The following is a 13273-nucleotide window of genomic DNA, read 5'->3' on the forward strand; positions in this document are numbered from 1 at the left end:
TAAATTGTCCTGACATTTAATGCACAGACCACTTTCCTGCTTATTTATTGTATGAGTCATGTGGCTACAAGGGAGTACCCCCCAAAAAATGGGGGGGGAAAAGCTCTGCTAGGCAGAGCTTTCGTAGTCCATTTACTCACCACCACCCCAACGAGCATCAAGCAACTTGTTCTGAGTTAGTGCACCCTGTGGTGTCACCTGGAAAGGTTCTCTCTGACCACATATTTGAAGGCACTAAGGAGATAAATGGCTTGCTGGAGGCAGGACACATACTGACTCACTGGGAGACATTGCAGCTGACAAGACACATGGAAAGACACCAGTGCCCTGAGTTGGAGGAGCCGTGTGGAGACCCCTGGCAGCACTGAAATGCTAACAACGCCACTGGATCCACAAGACTTCCTACCCCCTGGCCTGTGACTTTACTGCATTTGGTATCATTGAATGTGTTTCATGAGTCTGAAGAGGATTTTATAGATTGTTATTGAACATATGAGCTGATTTGGATTTAAGGATTTGATCTGGACTGGGATGTTTTCTTAATGTACAATTACTCTTTAAATACAGCTCTTTTTTATAAACATATGACTAACACAATCAAAAACAGACTAACACAATAAAAAACAGAGTTCTTAGAGTTCCCAGGCTGTTTCTTCACTCGTAATCATAAAAAAGAGTCTCTAATCTGCCTCTCACTAACTTTACAGAATAACCAGCATTCTCAGATGACTGACCCCCTGGTCTGAGGGAACAGCATTTTTTATCATAAATCTGATATATTCAGAAAAATGTATAGCCTATAATTTGATAAAATTTTCATTTGAAATAGGAATTGTAGTGGTGCTGTTTGTAAGGAATTTACACCACTTTGTTTAACCTGTCTAGTTCTTATCTCCATGGGCCTTGATTACAACTCATGTTGTCAGGGGCCCTCTCAAGTTTGGCTTCTTGGCAGGTATGTCAGTGTAGGCAGGTATACAACTACCCCTGGACCATGAGGGAGAAGCATTTATATAGTTAAAGCAAGGAATATTTCCCAAGTGGTACGTGATATAGGCTATTTAGGATTAATAAAGTAAAAACAAAAATACAAACCACTGCTCAGAAACAATTAGCCACAGATAATTGAAGCAAGCAAGTCTCTTTTCCTTATGTTAAAATACATAATACTTCAAATTTGTACTTAATGCCTTTTTCTTCCTGGACATCAAAAAGAACAACTGGGTATTCTGGGAGAAGTTTTTTTGTATTTCTCTAAGAAATTTCAGGAAAAAAACATGTTACTTTCAAATTCTTGCATGATCCTTGTCATGAATAGTCTAACATGGCCTAGTTGGTCCATGGCTTCCATGTAAACAGAACTGCCTCTAATTAGCTCAGTGGTTCTCCACCTTCCTAATGCAGTGACCCTTAAATACAGTTCCTCATGTTGTGGTGACCACCAACCATAAAATTATTTTTGTTGCTACTTCATAATTGTAATTTTGCTACTGTTATGACTATAATGAAAATATCTGATATGCAGGATGTATTTTCATTGTTACAAATTGAACATAATTAAAGTAGAATTATGAATCACAAAACAGTATATAATTACAAATAATGCAATTTTGTCTTGAAGCATGGTATAGAATGGGTGACAGTCTTCACGCCGGGTACTTGTATGTGGGTGTATCTGCATGGCGGGTGGACCCGCCTGGAGAGGATAGAGGAACTATGTCTCCGTTCCTAAGACCATTGGAAATCGTGTTTTCCAATGATCTTAGTAGGAGACCCCTGTGAAAGGGTCGTTCTACCCCCAAAGGGGTCGTGACCCACAGGTTGAGAACCACTGGATTAGCCAAACCATGTGGACTTTATTTCTTAATTCGGGTTGCTCAATTAGTTTTAAGGCACCGTCCAAACTTTTGGCAAGAAAATAAGCTCCTTTTGAACTAAATTAATTCTCTTTCAAAGGGCTATTTTTCTCAGGAATGGAGAATCAGGTCTTCCTACCCATAATCATCAAATTCTGTTTACCTTCTACTAAAGAGATAGTGGTTGTGGTCATGCTTTGGAAATACTGGAATTCATTCCTGAGCATGGGCCAGGATAAGTTTCCGCTCTTGCTGATGCCCATGTTTTGGGCGACAGCGACGATGCAGCTTAGTGGGGGAGTATGGCAGCAAAAGTGTACCTGGAGTAGATTTTAGGAACTGAAATAATCCCTGGGACATACGGCTAAATCGTCCTACTGTAACTTTGGTTTTCTTTTTTTATTTCATTTTTAGTTTATTGAGGTTTTGCTCTGTTTTATTTTGTCATTGTTTTTGCACTTTGTGCTTTATATGATTTTCTGAAGAAGAAATCCAGGGTAGGTAAATCTACAGAGACAATAAGTGGATTAATTTCCTAGCTGTATGGCAGGGAAGGTTTCATGAAAATGGGGAGCCCACAACAATGAGTACAGGAAAGAAGAAAATATTTTAAAGTTGATTTTATAGATGATTGCACGATTCTCCTTAAAAGGATTGAAATATTGAATTGTATGCTATGGGAATTAGATGCCAATAACACTATTTTTAAAAAGAAGCCAAGAGAAACAGATCAAAAGGAAATGGCCACAGGAAGAGTTATGCTGTCACAAATGCAGGCACGCCTGTCTTAGTGACTTACTGTTGCCTTCACATAAATACCAAAACGGTGGGTCAAAGAGCAGACACTTAACGACTGATCGTTCTGATGTCCAAATCAGAACACCATCTTTACAGGAAGGTCCCTCTTTGTTTCTTTAAGCTTCTCAGAGCTACAGGAACATTCTTGGTGCTTCTGGGCTTGCAGATGTGTTAGGTTCTGGGATGGTCTTCCTTCTTCTTGCTTCTTGAAGCATGAAGATTTCACAGAAGCATAATTTCAAAGCAAAGTAAAATTTTCAGAGTGAAAGTACAGCTTTGGAGAAAACATTCTCACACACCAGAAGGGCCGTTCCAGGAAAGCGTGGAGGGTCACATGGAAGGACACGGGGAGAGCTATGTGTAGAGGCACATGGAGAGACCAGGAAAGGAGAGGTGGTGGCACTGACCAGGGACGCCTGAGGTGTGCCTTAACTTATATGCCCTTCCTAAGTGACAGGTCTCCTCCCACACTCCCTTGGAGAGCATGCTTTGGTGTGTTGGTGGATTCTTAGCAGATGAGGTAGAATGTTGCTGCCCCTTACCTGTGAGTGCCCAAGGTTTGAGTCTATCACATAAATCCCTTATAGAAGGGATTAAGTTTAGGCTCTACCATGCTCAAACATGTCTTCATTAACAAAAGAAAACTTTATTTCTAAAAAAGGAATAGAACTTCAACTTATGCTTTTAAGGAGCACAATTAAATTTATAACACCCCAGGAGTATCAGAAATTGGAAGTGGCAAGGAAGGATAGTTTCCCTCTAGGGCTTCACAGGGAGAATGGTCCTGCTGACACCTTGGTCTCAGACTTCTAATCTCCCTAACTGTGAGAGAATAAATTTCTGTTGTTTCCAACCACCTAGTTTATGATATTCTACAATGGTAGTCCTAGGAAACAAACAAAGGCAATTTGCTACAGAACTATCCAAAGGTGGTGCCAAAGGAAACTGCAGGTCACTAAGAAACTGTCTCTGCAGGAGCCACCCAAAGTGCCAGCCACATGCTGGTGAAGCCATCCACTTCTCAGATGCCGGATGCTGGAAAGCTAGATGTGTGGCAGAAATTGGGTATGGAAAAATCTGTCGACACCGCAAGAGATGGACATTGGAGAAGCTGGACTAGAGCAATAGAGAAGTTGTCAGCTCCACATGGGTTTGGTGAGCAAATATACTGGAACGATGAAACTGTACTTTCCTCTAGTTCTTAAATGCTTCTGCCCCCCACTATCACGATCCAAATTCTACCTTATAAATCTGGCTAGACCAGAGGATGTACATTGGTACACATAGGAACTGGAAACACAGGGAATTCAGGGTGGATGAACCCGTCAGGACCAGTGGTGAGAGTGGTGATACCGGAAGGATGGAGGGAGGGTGGGATGTAAAGGGGAACCAATTACAAGGATCTACATATAACTTCCTCCCTGGGGGATGGACAACAGAAAAGTGGGTGAAGGAAGATGTCACACAGTGTAAGATAGGACAAAATAATAATTTATAAACTATCAAGGGTTCATGAGTGGGGAGGGAGTGGGGCAGCAAGGAGGAAGGGGGAAATGAGCTGATATCAAGGGCTGAAGTAGAAAGATAACGTTTTGAGAATGCTGATGGCAACAAATGTACAAATGTGCTTGACACAATGGATGAATATATGGATTGTGATAAGAATTGTACGAGCCACCAATAAAATGATTTAAAACATTTTTTTTCCTTCTGGCGATGCCTACCTAGTGCCCTCTGCTGACAAAGATTGCCATCACGCCAGCTGGCAAAGTAAAAACAGGTCCTTTTTCAGAGAACAGATAATGGAATGTGAATTTGAGGCTACCAACATAAATTGTGTGGATTGAGAAGGGGACAGAGTAACCTGATTTTAGAGCAGTGACTATATAATAACAGTCAGTGATACTATGTTATATAATATGTAATAATTAGATGGCTGTTTTTAACATAAAGGATATTATTTATAAATTAGATATAGAATTCATTTCTATACTGTAGTGTAAATTACATCTTTGTAGAAATGGTATGGGGATGGTGTCTGACTTCCTCTGACTTCACAAGGGTGAAGGAGAACCAAACTCAACGTGATAGTTGAGGTTTTGTATCAATTTTGCTAGGCTAGGATTCTCAGTGGTTTGGCAGTTAACAAGTAATTTCCATGACCTGACAAAACAAAATATAATCACAGCCAATCAGATGTAAACCTTTATAATGGGAGAGGATTAGGATAGAATACAACACCCTAATTTATTGTCTTGTAGGTGTAGCCCGCTTCTGATGTAAGTAACATTATGGAAAAGCTTGCTTGCTTTTTGCTAGGTCTGGCTCCTGCTAGGTCTGTCTCCTAGATTTCCAGTTCTTAGGTTTGAGCCTATGCCCTGCCATATTGCATGCTGATCCTGGGAGTAATCAGAGGCCTGATTTCACTATCTTGGATTCATTCACCTCTTCAGTCACAAGCCTGTCCTGCTGATCTTGAATTTACCTACCTCTGCAACCACTAGTCTGTAGTTTTTCTGCTATTTTTTTTTTTTTGAACCAGATGTGTTTTATTGCAGAAATTTGGCCAAGGTTCCAATTGGGTGGCCTGGCTCAGGAGCAGCCAGGCCTGCTGCCCAGGGCTGGGCAGGTGAGACAAGGAAAGGGTAGTGGGAGTGTGGAGTGCGTCTGGGCCCAGGGCCTCAGAGCTGCGAGAGGATATTGGGGGCCAGACTACAGGTGAGGCCTGTGCCATCTGGCTCCACATTCAGGGCCTTCACTACACCATCTTTGATCACCATGGAGAACCTCTTGAGCCTTCGGTTCCCAAAGAGAGGCACCAAGGAGTCATCTAAGAGCAGATCTGTTTCCTTCCCAAAGGCCCCAGTGGGGTCTGCCAGGAGCCGAACCTTGCCTTCTGCATGGTGGGCTTTCCCCCATTCGCTGGTCATAAAGACATCGTTGACGGTCACACAAGCTACCACCTGGACCCCCTTTGCCTTCAGAGCCCCAGCCTGCTCCACAAACCCTGGAAGGTGAGTCTTGGAACAGCCAGGGGTGAAGGCTCCAGGAACTCCGAAGAGGACACCCTTCTTGCCCTTGTACAGCTCGGCCAGGCTCACCTTGTTCCCAGGCTTCTCTTCAAGCACCACCACCGCAGGAAGGGCATCTCCCACCTTGATCGGGGCTGGCTGCTGCAGCTTAGTGGAATGCGCCGTCACACGTCCACCTTTGTCCTCCTCCTTCCGGTCGCCGTCCCGCTCTCACTGCACTCTGCTAATCTTTACTTCATTAATCTATGAAAGTCAGAAGCCTCTAGATCAGCGGTTCTCAACTTGTGGGTCACGATTCCTTTTTGGGATCAAATGACCCTTTCACAGGGGTTGCCTGATTCATAACAGTAGCAAAAGTACAGTTATGAAGTAGCAACGAAAATAATTTTATGGTTGGGGATCACCACAACATGAGGAACTGTATTAAAGGGTCGCGGCAGGGTAGATATCCAATTTTTCTAGCACCATTTGTTCAAGAGGGCATCTGCTTACCATTGGATATTGGTCTGAGTATCTGTCATGATACCAATACCATGTAGTTTTGACCGCTGTGACTGTATCATGTGTGCTAACGTGAGGTAAAGCAAGTTCTCCCACTGTGTCCTTCTTCTTGAGGAGTTCTCTGCTAATTCTGGGCTTCTTCCCTCTATTTGAAGTTGTTAATCAGTTCTTCCATTTCTTTGAAGAAATATGAGGGTAATTGTATCAGGATTGCATTAAACTTATATAGTGTCTTGGACAGAACTGACATCTTTACTGAGTTTTCGAATCCATGAGCATGGGCTATATTATTCCCTTTTTGAGGTCACTCTTGTTTTCTTGTAATAGTGTTGTGTAATATTCCTCATAAAATCTTTTGTTCTTTTAGTCAGGTATATCCCTAGATATTTCAATTTGTGTTTGGCTATTGTGAAGGGTACCACCTTTTTGATCACCTCTTCTGTGGTCTGATTAAATATGTATAGCATTTGGACTTCTGTTTGTTAATCTTGTGTCCTGCCACTCTGCCATATTCCTCTATTGCTTCCAGTAATCCCCTTGTGGAACTTTTGGGATTTTCCATATATAAAATCATATCATCTGCGAATAATGATAGTTTCACCTTTTCCTCTCCCAGGCAAATACCTTTGATATCTTTTCTTTGGGGCTTCTGTCAACAGGAAGAGATCTATATTTATGCACATTTCAAAGCAAAGTGGCCCAACACACCCACACAAACAATACCATTAGGATCCTATGCAAGTAAAATTTTGTGGAAGATAAATGGTTGTAGCAGTCCATTGTCATGTAGCTTCCAGGAATTCAAGCCAGATTCATAAGAAGAAATCCCAAAAGGAATATCATTGCTGATGTCAGATGGAACTTGGCTGAAAGCAGAGAATAACAGAAAGCTTCTATGTTGTGAAGAATGGGAATTCCAGAACAATTCATTGTGTTCTAATAGAACTCATAAATGAACTAAGAAGCTTTTGTTTAACAATACAAGAGGATATTGCATGCTTTAAAATTTTTAAAGGTGGTCATCTGGGTTATATCCTTTCACCACATTTATTCAATCTATATAAGAAGCTGAACTATATGAAGAAGAATGTGGTATCAAGGAGGGAGAAGACTTGTTAGTAACTTTCAATATGGAGATGACAAAACTTTGCTAGCAAAAGCCAAGCAAAGGACTTGAAGTGCTTGCTGTTGAAGATCAAAGATAGTAGTCCTCAGCATGGATTTCAACTCAATGTAATAATAACCAAAATCAAAAAAGAAAGACAGAATTAGGGAAGCACATTTTTTTCAAACCCTAATAAAAATCTTGATCCAGGGGGGAAAAAACAAAAACAACCCTAATCCTCACAATTGGCCAATAGATAACATCTAGATAAACAGAAAAGACAGAAATTGTCCAGGATTTCATTCTATCTGAATCTATAATCAGTGCTCATAGAAGTAGTAGTCACAAAAAAAGAAGAAGAAGTAGTAATAGTCAGGAATATTGGACATCCCCTCACAGAGGGGTCACAGGGAAGAGAGGAGCCAGTCAGGGTGCAGTGTAGCACCAATGAAACACACAACTTTCCTCTAGTTCTTTGGTGCTTCTTTCCCCCCACTATCATGACCTCAATTCTACCTTACAAATCAGAGCAGACCAGAACATACACACTGCTAGAGATACGAGCCCGAAACACAGGGAATCCAGGATAGAGAAACCACTCAGGGCCAACAGTGAGAGTAGAGATACCAGGCGAGTGGGGGGAGAGAGAGGGGATCAATTACAAGGATCAACCTATAACCCCCTCCCAGGGAGATGAACAACAGAAAAGTGGATGAGGAGCGACAGAGGATGATATAAGATATGAAAATAATGATCTATAACTTATCAAGAGTTTGTGAGGGAGGGCAGACAGGGGAGGGAGGGGGAAAAGTGGGGAGCTAATATAAGGGGCTCAAGTGGGAAGAGAATGCTTTAAAATGATGATGGCAGCATGTGTGCAAATGTGCTTGACACACTGGATGAATGTATGGATTGTGATAAGAGATGTAAGAGCCCCCAATAAAAGTATTTAATTTTAAAAAGTAGGAAAATAAGTGATGCTTTTCATTGGGCAAATCTGCTGCACAAGACAAATGTTGAAGAGCTAGGAGGACTTTGAGGACTAAGGTGGGTCCGACCCAAACCATGATACTTCAATTGCCTTGTATATCCCTGAAATGTGGATGATAAGTAAGGAAGACTACAGAAGAATTGCAGCATTTTATTAAGGTGTTGGTTAAGAAAATTGAAAGTAATGATGATGGCAACAAATGTATACATGTGCTTGACACGGTGTATGTATGTATGGATTGTGGTAAGAGCTGTATGAGCCCCCAATAAAATGATTGTTAAAAAGAAAAGAAAATCCAAAGTACTATGGATACAAATAAACAAAAAGAATAGACTAATCTGTCCTTGAAGAAATACAGACAGAATTCTCCTTGGAAATGAGAATAGCAATACTTTTGTCTCAAGTTATCAGAAGAGACCAGTCCCTGGAAAATGCACCCCATGCTTGGTACAGTAGAGGGTCAATGAATAAGAAGAAGACCAGCAAGGAGACGGATTAACACTGGTTGTAGCAATGGGCTCAAATATAACCACATTGTATGGCACCTAACAAATTAAAAAGGAAAATTTTGCCTAAATGAAGCTAGGAAATGGTTTCACCTTATTCTTAAGTAAAATAAACAACGATCTGTGGCCTCTGGCCTCTGACACAGTAACAATGAGACTGAAGAGACATGAGTAAACATTAATTATATATTTTCCTTTTCCCCTTAGGACCTGATTACTGAATAAAAGGACTATATTCCTACCTAAACAGTTCATATATCTGAGCAAAGCCCGTCACATGGCAGGGGATCACTTCATGGGGCTGGACATGCAGTCTAAAAGGCTGCTCAAAGGGCCTGGAGGCTCTCAGTAAAGCTGGAACCCCACCAGGATCAGGTGGAGTTCCACTCTCTGCAACAGTGGTCAGGACCACGGGAGAAGCTTTGCTTTAAAACACCTCTTCTGAGCTCTGTACAGCTCAAGTCTTGGCGCTAGCCCTAGATCTCATGATGCTCTTTGAGGGTTCCACCTGCTCTCAACTCAGGATCAGCAGGAGGTGGGATCTGATCCTAGTGTCTTCTTTGGAGCAGGTGACAGTGGGAGGCACCTGGGACCAGGGCCCAAAATGCAAGATTTTGCCTGAGGATCTTCCGGAAACCTCCGTTCTAGAAGTAATGAAGGGCAGGAGGCCACAGAAGCAGTTATTTTCTAGGCTTTCAAGGTCTCAGACAGAAAGGAGATCCCAAGGATTCAGCTAAATAGTTCAGTGTAGAGTAGCTCTTGTTCAAGCAGATCTTGTTGTCAATTCCAAGGAGACCGAAACTGCTAACAATCCCAGAAGGCAGCTCAGCAAAGGGACTCGCCTCAAATGGAGAGCATTTGAACTCAGGATCAGGACATGGCTTGGGAAAGGTCATATTACATCATTTGGTGTGGAAGTGATGGACAGGGTGTGAACATTCACTTTTCTCTGCTTTCCTTCCCTGAGAGCCTACCATGGCTCCGTTTAGGGTTTTAAATGTAAATGAAACTGTCAGACATCCTGCAAGGCTTTCCAGAATCAGGGAAGCCCCTAAACCCACCCTACCCAATTTCTATAGTGACTGGAAATGTATTCTTGGCGATTTAGAGCTGCCTCTTTGCAGTTTGAATTTTTCCAGTTGCACAAGAATAGATCTTTTCTTTTTTTTTCTCTAAATAGTGTGTTTTTATTTCAAGAGGCAAAGCTATTAATTTCAACAGCTCAAATGATAGAGATGTGTAAACTTTCCATCCAAAATGTCAGTCTCCTGAGGGAATCTGTATGCCATGAATTGAATTATGTTCTCCTAAAATACGTGCTGTAAATGCTAACTTATATGCTTTTGGTTATAATCTCACTTGGAAATTGATTGTCTTTATTATGTTGGTGTATTGGACAGGGTTCTCTAGAGAGACAAACCAGATTGCTAGTAATTATATATAAATATATTTATAAAGATAGATATATAATTCAAGAAATAAACCGTTGAATTATATACAGATAGATAATACAAGAAATTAACAGTTAAATTATAAAGTAGTGAGACACTAGCAGTCCTTCAAGGCTTGAGAGCTGCCAGTTGCCAGTCCCCTTCTGTAGAGAGAGCTGGGCTATATATATCCAGGCAGCAAACAGCAAGGCAGGTCCCCAACTGTCATCAACTGTCAGTCCCCAGCTCCAGAGATGAACATTCCAATCGTGTGGGCTTAAAGGGACTTCAACTTACAGCGACACAGTCCACAGTCTAGGCATCCCACAGGTAGTGTACCCCTTTAAACTGAGGCACAGAACAACCAAGGTGAGGCTCACCGAGCCATTTATCCCTCTGCCCTTCAGTTAATCCTACTTGTGTTTATCGGCCAGGCTGGCACAATAAACTATAGCAGTTGGTGATTCAGGATTAGTAAAGGGTGTATAGTGACTCTTTTCAGATATTAGAAAGATTAAACAAGTAAACAGAGATGTGGTATAAAACAGCTACAAAGACACATGAAGAGCATTAGGAACAGCAGTCTCTCTCCTTCACATTCCTGTAAACAAGCCAGATGGAGTTATGCTAATGGAGTCAGAGTCCTGGAGCTGGAGGAGCCATGTGGAGACCCATGCCAGCGCTGAGATGCTTCCACCACAACTGGATCCCCAAGACTTTCCACCCATTGGCCTGTTATCTTCCCGTATTCAGTGTCATTGCATGTATTCTGTGAGTCTGATGAGGAATTTATAGGCTGGTATTGGACATATGGGCTAATATCAGACTTAAGGACTTGATCAGGACTGGGATATACAATTACTCTTTATAAAAAGCTCTTTCTTATACACAAGTGTGTATGAATTTGTTTCTCTAGTAAACCCAGACTAATATAGTCATAACTTGTTAACTTCTGTAATAAACCCTTTAATCATGAAAACAAAAAACATCCTTAACATCTTCAATTGGAAAATGTGTAACAAAATGTCGGTTTTCTTGCTTTCATTATCAACAAACATGGTGAACACCTTCCAATGGAGAAAAAGACATTCTAAAATTGTTAACTAAGAGTTTCTGAGTTAGAACATACTGTTTAAAAACTTTTAAATATACAGTCAAACTTCAAAAGCATATAAAGATCTATTGAAAAATCTGATTTCTATACCATCTCATATCTTTAAAATTCCTCCTCCACAGAAAAAAAGCAGTATCATTAAATCTTGTGGCCTTCTAGTTATTTTATAATGTTTATACAAGCACTCTAGATTTTTCTCCTTTTGTTTACAGTTGGTAGTACTCGGTTTGCTTTTTTCTCATTAACAATCTTAGAAAAATTTTCCATTATTGTCACACACACACACACACACACACACACACACACACACACACACACACACACGGTTAGCAGTTCCAAACCACCAGCGCTTGGGAGAAAGACTGGGCTTTCTATTCCTGTAAAGTTTGTCTCGGAAAGTCACAGGGGGATCTCGATGAGTCAGTATTGACTCAATGGCAGTGTGATTTTTTGGTATATTTTTTAAAGTGTTCTCATTCATTTTTAACAACATCATATTCCACTAATGGTGTTGTGATAGATTTTTTTTGTCAAGTTAGTTGGGCCAGGGTTCTCAGTAGTTTGGCAAGAATCTCCCATGATGTGATCTAACACAATGTAATCAATTCCATGATTGGATGTAGCATAATGTAATCAATAGAAACACTGAGCGCTAGCAGTTGTGATGGAATGCAGTCTCCTTGATGCATTCACAGCCTGGATGTAACTGGAATAAAGACTCCTTGGGGCTGTGGTTTGCTCCTTTGTGGAAAAGTTTCACTTTGGCTCTGTCTGGATCCTGTATCTGGTTTATCAACCTGCTGCCATATTACCTGCTAATCCCAGGAGCCATCAATAGCTGACTGATTTAGGACTCATTTTAGACTTTCTGTAAAAACAATTAGAAGTGTCACTTGTTTTCCTAACCAGAGAACCCAGCCCAACAGGTGTTATAAGCAAGACTTGTGAGAATTTTGCTTTTAAATCAGTTATGTGTATTTATAATCATTTTGTTATATATTTATTATTGTATATTTGAACTGTTTAAGGGTTCCACATGAGTTTACAATATTACTTTACTATTTGAACCTTGCTTGAAGTCATACTGACCCCATTGAATTGCTTACTTGGTCATTGAGTTAGATTGATTAGGAGTGGTTAGTTGTAAAGATATCAAAATAATAGATGAAAGAATTCTTAGTGTGCTTATTTGTTTGGTAGCCTGTCATGTATTTTAAGAATTATAGGTCACGTGTATATAGTATGTAATTAATTTTGTTAGAAGAAATCAGTCTATCACTTGGAAAACTGGAATAATTTAAGAACCCACCTACCAGACTTCGTTACCATTGATGTTCCACTGGTTAGCCTCCGGATACATTTTTTCCCTTTCTCTGTTCCACTTAAGAGTGGTTCTTAATTACACTCAATCGCTCCAGGACAGAACTCAATATTTGGAGTAACAAGGATTTACCCAACTATTTTTTGACATTTATTTTGTTTCCAATCTCCTGTTATCCGAGCACTATAGAACAGATAAAGTTGTACATGTCATTTCACATGTGTGTAATGGATAAGCTTCTCAAAGTAGGATTGATAGGTCTAAGGGAATATATGCTCATCATTTTAATCAACATTGCAAAAAAAGTGCCCATTCTCCACAACCTGGCCAATGGAGTGTTAAACCTGGGATCTCCAGCCTGTTGCTACGTGGTAAATTATAGAATTATATTCTTACTGTGTGTGAGGCTGAGCAACTTTTCAGGAGTTTAAAAGCTACTTGTATCTTTTTCTGTGAAATAATTTAACATCTTTGGTGGGTGCTTGGCTAAATCACTCAGGGTGCGTTTAGTGGCGGCAGGAAGTGAATCCAATTCCTCCAATCGTTTCCTCCTCATAAGCCCTTAGCAGCTAAGGCTTAGCTTCATGAGTCAGGAGGTTTGCGTTTCTAAATGCTGTTA

The 13273-nt window shown here is 40.7% G+C and overlaps 2 pseudogenes; both read right to left on the minus strand.

Moving 5' to 3' along the window:
* Window positions 1-654: 654 nt before the first annotated feature.
* Window positions 655-4408, minus strand: LOC142449171 (dihydrofolate reductase-like; annotated as a pseudogene).
* Window positions 4409-5165: 757 nt separating this feature from the next.
* Window positions 5166-6207, minus strand: LOC142449172 (peroxiredoxin-5, mitochondrial pseudogene; annotated as a pseudogene).
* Window positions 6208-13273: the final 7066 nt, after the last annotated feature.

Source organism: Tenrec ecaudatus, chromosome 5 (genome assembly GCF_050624435.1).
Source record: "Tenrec ecaudatus isolate mTenEca1 chromosome 5, mTenEca1.hap1, whole genome shotgun sequence".
Lineage (NCBI taxonomy): Eukaryota > Metazoa > Chordata > Mammalia > Afrosoricida > Tenrecidae > Tenrec > Tenrec ecaudatus.